The 13,499-nt window shown below is 51.1% G+C and overlaps 2 long non-coding RNA genes across 4 annotated transcripts; both read right to left on the reverse strand.

The window, feature by feature from the left end:
- Positions 1 to 287: 287 nt before the first annotated feature.
- LOC131590254 (uncharacterized) lies at positions 288 to 3,406 on the reverse strand. Of its 3 annotated transcripts, none has more exons than XR_009280054.1 (4): positions 2,141 to 3,319; positions 2,018 to 2,061; positions 1,885 to 1,929; positions 288 to 315 (listed from the first exon to the last, which is right to left on the reverse strand). It is a non-coding gene; the product is annotated as an uncharacterized LOC131590254 (long non-coding RNA). The 3 variants fall into 3 exon arrangements; XR_009280053.1 differs by lacking the exon at positions 288 to 315 and adding an exon at positions 3,327 to 3,406 and having other exon boundaries at positions 1,602 to 1,929; positions 2,141 to 3,249; XR_009280052.1 differs by lacking the exon at positions 288 to 315 and having other exon boundaries at positions 1,602 to 1,929.
- A 41-nt stretch (positions 3,407 to 3,447) lies between these two features.
- On the reverse strand, positions 3,448 to 4,858 carry LOC131590255 (uncharacterized). The gene is made up of 3 exons (XR_009280055.1): positions 3,873 to 4,858; positions 3,751 to 3,794; positions 3,448 to 3,656 (listed from the first exon to the last, which is right to left on the reverse strand). It is a non-coding gene; the product is annotated as an uncharacterized LOC131590255 (long non-coding RNA).
- Positions 4,859 to 13,499: the final 8,641 nt, after the last annotated feature.

The following is a 13,499-nucleotide window of genomic DNA, read 5'->3' on the forward strand; positions in this document are numbered from 1 at the left end:
GAAACGCGAGAGCGTGAGAGGATGGATTGGAACTGCCCTGCCCGGCAAAAGCTCTGGGGAGCTCGAAAAGAAACCCTCTCCCTTGGCTTCAGAGAGGCCCACCCCACTACAGCCCTGTCCTGTACCTTAACTTTAAATTGGCTCCACTGATTATAAATGCTTTTCCCCTGATCCCAACTTCCACCTGTGACGCTTACCTTTTGTAACGTAATAGGACAAGACCCATCCTCGATAGGATGCGTACGTCGAGACGTCCCCCGCGCCGGCTTCGGCGCGGCCGATCGCGAACTTCGGCTCTGCCTCTCTGCACGGAACCTCGGACAAAACAGAAAATATGACTGGCACCAGACGCAAGGTGGAATTCCTGATGCGGTTCCTTTATTCCATCTTGGACTACGAAAGCTTGTCAGCCAACCGGGGACTTAAACAGAAGAAAAACCACTCAGTCCCACCTCTCGTACTCAAAGATCCCCTGTAAAGTTCTGAAGACAGAGCCCTCAAACGAGTGTGGGGTGCTTTGCATCTAGGCGTGTGCAGTTTTTAAAAAATTCGAATCGCCTCCCTTGCTTTCTAGACACTGCTCACTGGCGTGGCAGGCTAGGGGCGGCTGAGGCGAAACGTCTTTCCCCTGATACCGAGTGCACGACAAATCTGCAACCCCTTCTGTCTCTCAGAATCCTGTCCGTGACACCGATTTGTGTCGGGATCCACAAGGTGGGATTTGTGATGTGGTTCTTTCATTCTATCTGAGAGAACTAAACATTATCAGCAAACAAGTACTTTAAACAGAAAAATCAGTCAGTCCAAACTCTTGTACTCAAATATCCCTTGTAAAATTCTGAAGACAGAGCCCTCAAATGAGTGTGGGGTGCTTTGCACCGAGGCATGTGCAGTTTTTAAAAAATTCGAATCGCCTCCCTTGCTTTCTAGACACTGCTCACCGGCGTGGCAGGCTAGGGGCGGCTGAGGCGAAACGTCTTTCCCCCGATACCGAGTGCACGACAAATCTGCGACCCCTTCTGTCTCTCAGAATCCTGTCCGTGACACCGATTCGTGTCGGGATCCACAAGGTGGGATTTGTGATGTGGTTCTTTCATTCTATCTTAGAGAACTAAACATTATCAGCAAACAAGTACTTTAAACAGAAAAATCAGTCAGTCCAAACTCTTGTACTCAAATATCCCTTGTAAAATTCTGAAGACAGAGCCCTCAAATGAGTGTGGGGTGCTTTGCATCTAGGCGTGTGCAGTTTTTAAAAAATTCGAATCGCCTCCCTTGCTTTCTAGACACTGCTCACTGGCGTGGCAGGCTAGGGGCGGCTGAGGCGAAACGTCTTTCCCCTGATACCGAGTGCACGACAAATCTGCAACCCCTTCTGTCTCTCAGAATCCTGTCCGTGACACCGATTTGTGTCGGGATCCACAAGGTGGGATTTGTGATGTGGTTCTTTCATTCTATCTGAGAGAACTAAACATTATCAGCAAACAAGTACTTTAAACAGAAAAATCAGTCAGTCCAAACTCTTGTACTCAAATATCCCTTGTAAAATTCTGAAGACAGAGCCCTCAAATGAGTGTGGGGTGCTTTGCACCGAGGCATGTGCAGTTTTTAAAAAATTCGAATCGCCTCCCTTGCTTTCTAGACACTGCTCACCGGCGTGGCAGGCTAGGGGCGGCTGAGGCGAAACGTCTTTCCCCCGATACCGAGTGCACGACAAATCTGCAACCCCTTCTGTCTCTCAGAATCCTGTCCGTGACACCGATTCGTGTCGGGATCCACAAGGTGGGATTCGTGATATGGTTCTTTCATTCTATCTTAGAGAACTAAACATTATCAGCAAACCAGGGACTTAAACACCAAAACACACTTAGAGCTTGCACCCACCTGTCCTCTGGCATCCTGGGCTGGGATATCTTGCAAGTAGACCACCTAACATAAAAAAACAAGGGATTAAAGTTATAGCAGAAACTGAGACCCCAGCAAGAACAACTGCTTCTCTCCACCGACCGAGGCTCACCTTCACAATGCTTCACCTTCACTGCTGCTATCCGGCTTTACTTCCTGAAAAAAAATACAAAGAGCAGAGCTGTAACACAGTGACTGACTCCAGCCCCGCTGCAAAAGAAGAACCGTGACCGACCTTCTCGGGGGGATCCCCTCATCTGGGACGGGGCGCTCTGCCGGGAGGTCGATCCATCCGCATCTGAAAGAAAGTTAGGAAAAAGGTAAAAGTGCTGCAGGGTAACTTCACAGCTCCAGACACCTTCTGCCAACATAAGAATACTACCTAGACTCCAACTACAGCCCGTATTACGAGTCTCCAATTACAAGTGCCCGGGACTTGTCCTTGAACACCTGCAACCGGGCCGGGCGGCAGGGCAGAGCAGTTCCGGACCGAATACCCCCAGACACCCGTGACACGTGAGACGAGGGGACACGACAGGGAGAGAAAACTCTCTGAGACGAGCAAGTCCTCACGAGGACCGAGAGAATGCTGAACGAGATGACCGAGGGGGGACCGAAGGCGAGCCCGCCGGGCTCGGATGACCCCGGAGGAAAAAGATGCTAACGGAACGACTTATTCCGAGAACCGCGGACACGGATGCCTGAGAATCCTGTGGCTGGAAGCCTCTGCCTGCCTTTGAATCGGCACAAGTCCTTATCCACTGTAAAGAAAGATGACTGCACACAGCTGTCAACACAGCTGAGAACAAGACCTAAGAAGACATCCGATCGGATGCTTCTGAAGAGAGATGCGATTCCGACGCCTGTCCGAGCTCCCGAATCGAAATTTCGCCGGCGTCGGCCCCGGGCCGAGGAACGCAAAGATGGGAGATGACCGGAAGGACCCCGGGGTTTCTCAAAAGCCCCTGGGAGGACTAAGGCAAGAGACATGTTACGCGAGATGCGCGGAAGACACGGAAGGGACGAGAGACATGTGACGACACACCCTGGGACTGCTCTGCCCTGCCCGCCTCAGCGCTGCGAGCCAAAGTGAGGCTTTCCCTCGATGGGGCCTATGGGGTCATTTCTAGAGCCTCCCCATCCCCAAAGCTCACTCAAAAACCCAAACCGATCTGAGTCCCGACCCGCCGCCCTGCTTTGAGCCCCTCTGCGGGCTCCGCTTATCTCTCGGATGGCTGAAGACGTGAGTCACGGCGAGAGGCCGGTCAGGGGCCAAACGAAGCCACCTCGCCGTCTGGGAAGTTCTTCTCTCGCCGGGCTGTTGTCTCAGACAAGTATCATCACCTATGATAAAGAAAACCAAATATAAGTGCAGAATCTTAGTGGCATATTCACCAAAACCCAACTATGCTCCTACTCACCGTCTCTTAGGAACGCCCGGGTCCTCAGGCCGCACGCTTCGGCCACGCTCCGAGGCGGACGCCGTCATCGCGGGGCACGCCTAGAATAAACGGCGAGGAGGCGATGCGGCGTCGCTAAAAGTTGAGCGCGCCGTCGCCGCTCCTCCCGACGCCCCCGACTCGCCGCGACTCCTCGGCCGTGGCTAAAGGCTACCCGGACCGCACCTTCACGTGGACGAGGTCGAGGCTTCGTCACGGACTCCGGTAACATTTGCTGGGACTCACCGGAGAAGCAAACCGGGTCTCTTGGCAGGTCAGTGAGGGGGCCTCAGCACAACATCAGGAGGCAGCCTAAAACACACAAACAAGCAGGAATGCTGGAAGTTGCACCAGAAACTGAGACCCCAGCAAGAACAACTGCTTCTCTCCACCAACCGAGGCTCACCTTCACAATGCTTCGCCTTCGCTGCTGCTATCCGGCTTTGCTTCCTAAAAATAAAGACAAAGAGCAGAGCTGTAACACAGTGACCGGTTCCAGCCCCGCTGCAAAGAAAAACCGTGACCGACCTTCTCAGGGGGATCGCCTCATCTGGGACGGGGCGCTCTGCCGGGAGGTCGAACCATCCGCATCTGAAAGAAAGTTAGGAAAAAAGTCAAAGTGCTGCAGGGTAACTTCACAGCTCCAGACACCTTCTGCCAACATAAGAATACTACCTCGACTCCAACTACAGCCCGTATTAAAAGTCTCCAATTACAAGTACCCGGGACTTGTCCTTGAACACCTGCAATGGGGCCGGGCGGCAGGGCAGAGCAGTTCCGGACCGAATACCCCCAGACACCCGTGACACGAGGGGACACGACAGGGAGAGAAAACTCTGAGACGAGAAAGTCCTCAAGAGGACCGAGAGAATGCTGAACAAGATGACCGAGGGGGGACCGAAGGCGAGCCCGCCGGGCTCGGATGACCCCGGAGGAAAAAGATGCTAACGGAACGACTTATTCCGAGAACCGCGGACACGGATGCCTGAGAATCCTATGGCCGGAAGCCTCTGCCTGCCTTTGAATCGGCACAAGTCCTTATCCACTGTAAAGAAAGATTACTGCATACAGCTGTCAACACAGCTGAGAACAAGACCTAAGAAGACATCCGATCGGATGCTTCTGAAGAGAGATGCGATTCTGACGCCTGTCTGACCTCCCGAATCGAAACTTCGCCGGCGTCGGCCCCGGGCCGAGGAACGAAAGATGGGAGATGACCGGAAGGACCTGGGGTTTCTCATAAGCTCCTGGGAGGACTAAGGCAAGAGACATGTTACACGAGATGAACGGAAGACACAGAAAGCACGACAGACAAGTGACAACACACCTTGGGACTGCTCTGCCCTGCCCGCCTCAGCATTGTTAGCCAAAGTGAGCCTTTCCCTCACGGTGGCCCCAGAGGCCAGTTCTCAAACCTCCCCCTTCCCGTAGCTGACTCAAAACCCTAACCGGTGTGAATCCTAACCCACTACCCTGCTTTGATCCCCTCTGTGACCACAGCCCTCGACTTATCTCTCCGAAGCGAATCCATTGGAGAGAGCGATCTGCTGCTAAGGAAAGCTGCCGCAGCCGTTCCCTTTTGTGTCACGATGAATCTGCTGAGAGAATCTGAAGTATCGCACTTGACGTGACCTAGAACTTCAGGAAACTGCAATCCTCCTAAAAAAAACCCAAACAGAAGAATCATTATAAAAGCATCTTATCACCCCTGAACTCCCAACCCAAAATCATGAACTTAAATACTCCCTGTGTTCAATAATGTTTTCTTCAAGGTGTTTTCAAAACCTCTGCTGCTTCAAATGCCCAAAAAATACCTGCTAAAAGCAGGCTGGAGTAAATTGAAAGAGCCTCTTCGCTGAAATGAGAGACAAGCTCTTTAGCCCAGCTGATTCCCTTGGAGGGAATAATGCCCCTTAGCACAGCCTGGGGTTAATATACCCCTAATTGAGCCCGCCTCTTTTTCCCACGCTGCCTGGGAAAGGGGAGGCGGCAAATCCCACCGGGTATAAAAGCCCTCAGAGGGACCGTAGCTGTTTGGCTCCTCTGAGTTAAAATTGAGGTAAGGAGCTCTGCGTAGAAGAAAACTCTTTGGGAAAAGACGGTGTTTTCTTTTTTTACTGCAATTACTCAGAGCAATGGAGCAAAGGAAAAAAAAAAAGGTAAGAAGCAAAACTTTGTGTTTCAGCAGTGTTGCCGGCTAAGCTGGATAATTTATGGACTTGCATAATTATTTATTAGTGATTACTAAGTAGCACTCCCCCTGTGATTAATTAGGGTGGAGAAGAATTGTATAGATATGAATGGTGTCTCATAGGGACCTCTAATTAGGGCTCTCTACATTATAAATGAAAATAAGAAAAAGAATAGACTCTCAGCTGGCATTACCGTTACATACCTGCTTGGCTCGCTCCTGTTGGAAATATTTGGTGCCACGGCGTGGGTAGAAGTACCCTGAAATGCAGCTTTAAACCCTTGAAATGCTGTGTCCTAGTTTAGGGCAAATTAGGGAGGAAAACTCCAAATGGGGATTTCCCCAGGGAAATGACCCCTCCCTACCAACTGGTCCGGGAAAGGAAAAAAAAAATTCCTTGGAAAGAAGTGGAAAAAGCTGTTTATTTAACAGAAATTGAATAATATGAAATAATAAAACCTCTCACTGTTCGATGGGATGGCAAGTCTAGGAAGAAAAGTCCTTTTCATGTGGTGTAGCTCGCCTCGCTCGGGTTCTTATCGGTCCTTCCGGCGCTGAAAAGTGCCGAGGCCCGGGCCCCGGTGGGCCACAGGCGTGAGCTCCCGGGGTTTGGCCGGGTGTTCGGTCCGGAGCAGGTTTGCACAGATCCAAGGAAACAAAAAAAGGAAAAAAAAACAAAGGTCCAGGGAACTCCTCTGCCTCAGCTAGCTAAAACCAACTAAAAGCCAGAGAGAAGCTCTGTCCCACTGTCTGTCCGTGCTGCAGACACCACAGTCCGGGAGCGAGATATGTGGGAGTGATGTTTGTTCCTTAATGCAAACGGCGTGCTGCTTCTTCCCCCCGCTCTCGCTTTCGGAGCCGGTCTTAAAGGTGCAGAACTTAATATTTAACATAAACCAGACGATTGGGGATACCGGTATCATAAAGTCACCCCAGGACATGCTGGAAAAGGCAACGCTAAAAATGAGCAAATGGGGCAGCTACCTCCACTTAAACAGATACAGTGGTAAATAAATGGCTTCTCCCCTTTAATTTAAACCCGTCAAATATTGGGAAAAAGAGTGGTTTTCCTCACTTTAAATCTCTCTGGTGATGGAAAAGGGGGCATTTTTCGGTTAATTCAGACCCATAAAAAAGCCTCATCGCTGCTTTCCCTTTCCACTTAAAGTGGAAAAAAATAGAAAATGGGCATTTTCTATCAATTAATATCTCTAACAGCACAGAAAAGGCAGAGTTACCAACAATTGAGACTATCAAAATTGCAGGGGAAGTGGATTTCTCTTCAATTCAAACACAGGCGATTGGGGAAAAGGAAGCTTTTTCCCTCAGCTTAAACGCCTTTTTTCCTGATAACCCATCCCTTCTTTGGGGCTGTGGAGATGGAGTGGCGAGGTAGAAGACGAAAGCTGAAAACTGCCGCCCCCCCCCCCCCCCCGCCGGGAATGTGCGTGCTGCCCCACCCGCTCGGGTGACCCTGCTCGGCAGGACGGGCTTTTCTCTTGGCTTTATCTTAAAGTGACGCTCCCCGCCCGGGTGAAACCGCCTGATCCCCCGGTCCCTGCTGGGTGCCGTGACCCTCGTTCCCGGAGGAACTCCCGGGATGCCCCCGCTGGCCCCTCCGGCGGCTCCCTGCGCGAGCCTTGCCCGGGTAACCCTCTCAAAACTGCCTCTGCCGGGAGCTGCTCCCTTCTCGTCCTCACCGGTCACGCCTGAGGCTGCAGCACCTTGGAGTGGGGGGGGGGGGGGGTTGGGGATGAGGCGCAGAAACGTGCTGCCGATCGTTCCCTCCCTTACGTGTCCCGCTGTCCATCCCCGAAACGCCAGGGTGCTGGGCTTTCATTTCCGCGATAGAGAACCGGTCTCCTCCTCCGGGTGCCGTGGCCGAAATTGGGATTCTGCCGCATAAATCCCCTGCGTGCTGGGTTTGTGATTACGGAGGAAATTCCTCACAGGGTCCTAGGCGATTACCGGTTACTGACTTCCGCTTCCCTTGAGCGGTCGCGGGTTTGCCCGGCTCGTTTAGGGCTAATCCTGACCGACCCCGAGCGCCCCCGTCACTGCTCTGCCCTGAATTTCAGTGAAATATCGATATAGTTTATAAATGCTCCCTTTGCTTGCCGCTCGGTCTTTCCCCACACAGCCGTGGGGCCCGGGCTCGCTCTGCGCTTCGATCCCGACCCTGGCGGTCCCGCCCGGATGCTGCGGGTCATGGACACGAGCTGAGGACCGCTACAAATGTTGGGTTTTAAAGTAAAATTTCTATTACGCCCGGCTAAATGATCAAAATAACTACGTGTATTGATGATCACCAGGGAAAGCTTTTCAGGGAAGAAAATAGCCGTTTTGGTAGCGCAGATCCCGTTTTGACAATAATTGCGTTCATTTGGGTTTGGGAATCCTGCCGGTGTAAGACATCTGAGAACTGGTGTTTTGCAATTTGATATTTTGAAATTGGGTGCTTTTCATATTTTGGAACTCACTAGTTTACTATTTTGAAACGGAATCATTTTGGAATTTTGGAACCCCGTATTCTGGTATTTTGCAATTGGATTCCTTTGGAAATTTTGCACTCGCTGATTTGAAACTGCGTGACGCTGGTATTTTTGGACTTGTTCTGGTGTTTTAGAAGTGGGCATTTCTCTCCCCCTCCGCGGTTTGACAGGCTGGCACGGGGGGGGAGGCACGGGGGGCACGGGGATGGCGGCAGGAGCCTCGGCGGTAAAAGCTGTGATTGCGCATGCGTGGATGGCGTCAGCGCCGCAGGGCAGCATGGGGGAGTGGTGTACGGCAGCGGGAGTTTCGGATCGGCCCGGGCCGCACCGCTCGGATCGGTGTCGCCGGACGGCGGCGGCGGCGGGGCCGGCGGCTCCACGGGTGCCGGGAAAGCGGAGCCTGTGGGGCGGCAAGGCGGCGCGGGCGGCACAGAGGGGGTGTAGGGGAGCTGAGCTGCGGGAACGGCGATGCCGAGGGTGGGCGGGGTGGTGGAGCCGGGAACCACGGTGTCGGCGGGGGAAGGCGGGAGGACCGCGGGGACCGCGCCGCCGGGGCCCATAACCGCAGGGACGGTGGAACGGGGCGGGACCGCAACATCGGGGGTAGCTGGGACGGCAGGAGGGAGGCAAAAGCGGGCGGGCGGTGGGAGGGGTGGGAACGGAGCGTGCCGGAACTGGGGTAGGGGGAACGGGCGCCGCGTGGTCGGGGGCGCGCCGGTCTCAGTGGGCAGGAAAGGAGGGGGGCCGGCGGGGACAGAGGATGCGGGGGCCGCGTGGTCGGGGGGAGGGGTAGGAGATACGGGGGTTGCGGGGGTACGGGGGGCTCGTCGCGCGTTGTGTATTGGCAGCACGCATTTCTACGAGTGCTCTGCAGGCTGGGAGGAGCTTAGCGGCCGCCACAGTTCGGCGAGAGATGTTATTAAAAAGCTTATTACCAACTGTGTCCCAAAAATCTCTAGTAAAAAATTCTGAGTGTTTTGCGTTTGGAAAATTAACTAGAGTCCAGGTTAGGAGGGTTTTTAGTTCTCGTTTAGGCAATTTACTTTGGCCGGCTTTTAGTGAGAATTTTAGTTGCTTATACAGCTTTTTTTCTGGGGTTGAATAGTTTTGACCCGTGATAGACTGGTTTGTGACTCACCTCTTATTTTAATGATGTCGGCTCGTCTCTCAGAGCTCGGGTGATGGGTGCTGGCCAGGCACCTCCCGTCTGTTCTCGGGTGTCACTTAGTAATACTCGCACATAACCACGCTGCAGAGTCGTCTAAAAACTACAGTGTGGACGCTGCAGCGGAAAAACTTTTAGAGAGTTCGGGGTGTAGATGCTGTGACAGCGTCTGCCCCTCGCTCGACCACGTAGAGGCTTTGCCCACCTAGCCCAGGTGAGACGTCGCCTCGCAACGCCCCCCTGAGCTCGGGGGCTCCACGGAAACCAGGGGTTCAGACGCTGCTTGGCAACCTTCACCCCGAAGAAACCACGCAGGGTATGTCCCGTGTAGCACAGAAGAGGCGTGGCTTTGCCACCCTTCTCGGTGCCGCGGGGCCCTGCGGAAACCAGGGGTGCGGACGCCGTTCGGAACGTGCGCCCCGAAAAAGCCACGCGGCGGATACCTCTAGAGCTCCGGAGCCGACGCTGCTGAGCGACGGCCGGCCAGTGCCCGAGGGTGCCGCGGAACAGTGGAAAGAGAGTTACGGTGTTATGGTGATCAGCCGCATAAACTGCACTCTAGACGGCCTTAAAGGGTGAAAAAACCTGTCTTCGTGGTTGCCAGTGATGATGGAGCAGTGTCTCACCGATGGAGGAGTCGTGGGATGGCTCGTAAACGTGCGGGCGCCAGGTATTGGTGTGTAAAAACGCTCACTCGCGGTGAGAGACTTCTCCGGGGTCAAGCTGTTCAAGTATAAGCAATTTATTATAAGGGTAAAAAGAGGGGAGATCCGTGTCCGCCGCCGGCCTCGGCGTCCGCGTGGTCCGGGGAAGGGGAGAGAGAACGGGTAAGAGCAGGGGAGGAGAGGTTGGGAAAGGGGAGGGAGGGAATAAGAGAGCAATAGAGGGAAAGAGGGAAAAACCAGAGGTAGAGAGCAGGGAAGACTAGTGGGGTAGGACCAGGGAGAGGGGGCTGAGAGTTAAGAGTGGGGGAGAGGGCTAAACGGGAAGGAGGTGAGGGAGCGGGGTTCAGAGGTAAGAGCGGGGGAGAGGGGAGCTGAGACAGGGGTAAGAGTTGAGAGCGAAGTTCTTGTTACAATCCAATATATCTTTTTCTATCGTGAATATTCTAATTCTTAGTAACCGATCATCATGAGACACGGCCACTAAAGAGTTTACATACGGCCTATGCGCTTCCCTATATTAACATACAGTGCTGCACTTTAGACTCTACAAAGCTTTACAAGTTCTTTCCTTGCTTCTTTACCTTTGGACTTCTCGATCAGCAGAAGGACATTGTTTTGTCAGCAGGGATTCTCGTTCAACTGGCTAGGCTATTGTTCTTTGGTTAACCGGCACTCGGTATCCTAGGACTCAGAGCAGGCTTTCATTTCTACTTTGATTCTAGCCTTCATATTTTCAGAATCTTCTGACAAACAATCACATTCATAACGTTTCCCTGTTTCACCCTCCCCAACAGAGTTGCTTCCCTCAGTTTCAACTACTTTCGTCCTCATCATCCCCATTTTTTCTAGGGACGCTTTGGAGGGACTAGGAAGATGAAATCAAAAGGAAAAAAGGAGAAAGATCCCCCCTGCAAATCCAGTTCCCCCCTGCAAATCCATGCACCGGTTCATCTGCTCGGCTGCTGCTGCTTGACGGAGGTTTGTCCGATACCCGGCGCTGTTGCCCCTGGGTGAGAGGGTAGGGGCGGAAAGGGCTCGCCGCTAGTTCCCTGAACGCCTTGTTGTCTGCGCCTGACGCGCTGGGCCAGGCCTTGACTTTACCTGGATAGAGAATTGACAAAGCCAGAAGTTTTCTGCATCAAAACAATACTCAGGTCAATTGGACTTGGCAATTAGTGAATTAATATAGCAGCTGGATTTTTACCGTGGGCTTGGAAAATTGTTATCCAGACATGATTTTCCAATCTTCCGTTGATTTATCAGCAGTGGCAGACTCTGGGATGAGAGTATATATTTAGTACATTCAGTAATTCATATTACATATTATATAGATAAGTTTAATATCGCATAATATTAATTATGCACCGTCTTAATCAGTTTTTGATTGCTGTAAAAGTATTATTTCCTATATGTATACATATGCATGTGTTTTACTTTGATGGTTTTTCACTGTCAGAACAAGACAGTGGATATTTGACCTTTGTTTACAAGAGAGGGGGAGGAAACAGGCTGCAGTTCAGAAGCGTGGAAACACTATGTATGTATTTTAGATTTTGGAAAAAACGCCAAGATTGTATATCTATTGCGAATAATTCTTGAACGGTCCTTTTTAAACGAGTCTTTCACAAAGCCAGTTCCATCAATTATCAGGTATTCTTCTACAGTACTCAAGCAAAGTTGAGAGAGAATTCTTTGGTTCCTGTCAAAGGTTCAGAAGCGAGAAGATTAAAAATTAATTTCAATTAGTAATTTGGAGTAAAGTGTATCTTTGTGTATTGACAGGTTCAAAGCAGAAGTAACTTCCTAGCGAAGAACCATGGAAACTCATCAGCTGCAGAGACGAGCAGACGGCCCAAAGAGCAGAAGAGCGAGCACGCCGATGTGAACCGTATCGAGACCACAGTTGACGGCCGAACGCCTTTGATCCCGCGCGCGAGAGCGATGAACTTTGGGTTTCGTGTGAAAGAGTAGGAAAATCGATATTGTAAGGCCTCATTTGTTAAAGCGTGGTGTGAACTGTGTCAAGATTCAGAAACCTGCATGAGAGATAAAGTCCTTGAAGATGAAGGTGAATCAGGTATCCCCCTTGAGCTGTATCATTTTGTTGATCGCTTTGTGATGCGATTTCACCTGCGTCGCTTCTTTTAGTTAACTCAAAAGAAAGTGTACCTTATCTCAGTGAAAATAGATTTTTGTATAATATTCAATTTTTCTTTTTATTTAGCATGTTCTATATAAAGAGGCAACATCTTAGTGTAACCTTATATCAATCTTAGTCACACTTGATTGTGAAGAGTTTGACTCATGAAATTTCAGATAGATATTTATAACAACTCAGCTTTCAATTCAAGTAGTTTCAGCAGAAACTTTAAAGCAATTAGACAAATTAAGCTACCAGTTAAGTTAGCAACCTAGATCTATTTCTCTAGCTTTGAGTGATCAGTTAACTGATGTTCAAAACTGGAGGCAGAGCGCTCTGTAGAACAGAGCAGCAGTTCTGTTGTTGGGGCATAGGGCTTGAGAGAAGGAAAAATAACCCTGAGTGAAAATTAATCAAAGAAAAGGTTTGGGTTGATTTTTTTTTTTTTTTCTTTTTTTAAGGAGTGGGGCAAATGTTGGAGTCTGGAATACAGAGTGCGTACCCTTGTTTCTGATACTTAGTTATAAGATCCAGAAAAACATTGAATTTCATATAATGTGAAATTCATGAGCATGTTTTCATGGTGATACATGAAAACAAATGTTAAAGTTAGATAGAAAAAGGTAAAAGTGTAAGGGTATAGATTAGAAAGTTTTTTTAAATCACTGGGTGAAAAAGTTTAGAGAACAGGAGACGAGATGGAGGATTTAGGGTGTTGTCTCTTGTCCCTTTTTCTTTCTTCTGCATGTTCTTCTCAGAGAGATCAGAGATGTTAAGAGAGACACTGGGGTTTCTGATAAACCCCTGGAAGGGATAAGGCGAGGCACGTACGACACGAGAGGTACGAAAGGCACGGAAGGCACGGTAGAAAAGTGACACGACACACCCCGGGATTGCTCTGTCCTGCGCACCTCAGCACTGTGAGCCGAGGTGAGGAATTCCCTTGAGGTAGCCTAAGGGGCCACAGCTTGGACCGCCACATCTCCAAAGCTGACTCAAAAATCCTTGGGCACGAGTGCTTACCTGGCACACCGCTTTCATGCCCCTCTGTAGGTCTTGGACTTTGACTTAGCTCTCATATGCGTGGGGACGAGAAGCCACGTGAGGCACAAGGGAAGGCCGCCTCACCGTCTGGCATGTTCCTGGCAGGCTGTTGTCTCTTGGACAGGTACAATAAAGAAAACCAAATATCAGTGCGAGATCTTAGCAGCACATCTGTGAAAACCCAACACTCACGGTCTCCTGACAATGGCTGGGTCCTTCGCCTGCATGCTTCAGCCCCGCTGGGATGCTGAGGCTTGCGGAGCGAAACTCTTCAAGCGGTATTGCTGTGGATCCGAACGAACCGCCGCCTTGATGAGGTTTGGGAGCCTCCCCGGTTGCGGATGAACGGGGACCCCGGGGTGGGCCGGGGCTGGAAACCCCTGGTTATCCCACACAAGCGGGACCTACGTGGCCACTATCTCTTCTCAACTGGCCCTAGAACAGGGTGTACTGCCTGC

Source organism: Poecile atricapillus, chromosome 32, assembly GCF_030490865.1.
Source record: "Poecile atricapillus isolate bPoeAtr1 chromosome 32, bPoeAtr1.hap1, whole genome shotgun sequence".
In the NCBI taxonomy this organism is placed as follows: Eukaryota; Metazoa; Chordata; class Aves; order Passeriformes; family Paridae; genus Poecile; species Poecile atricapillus.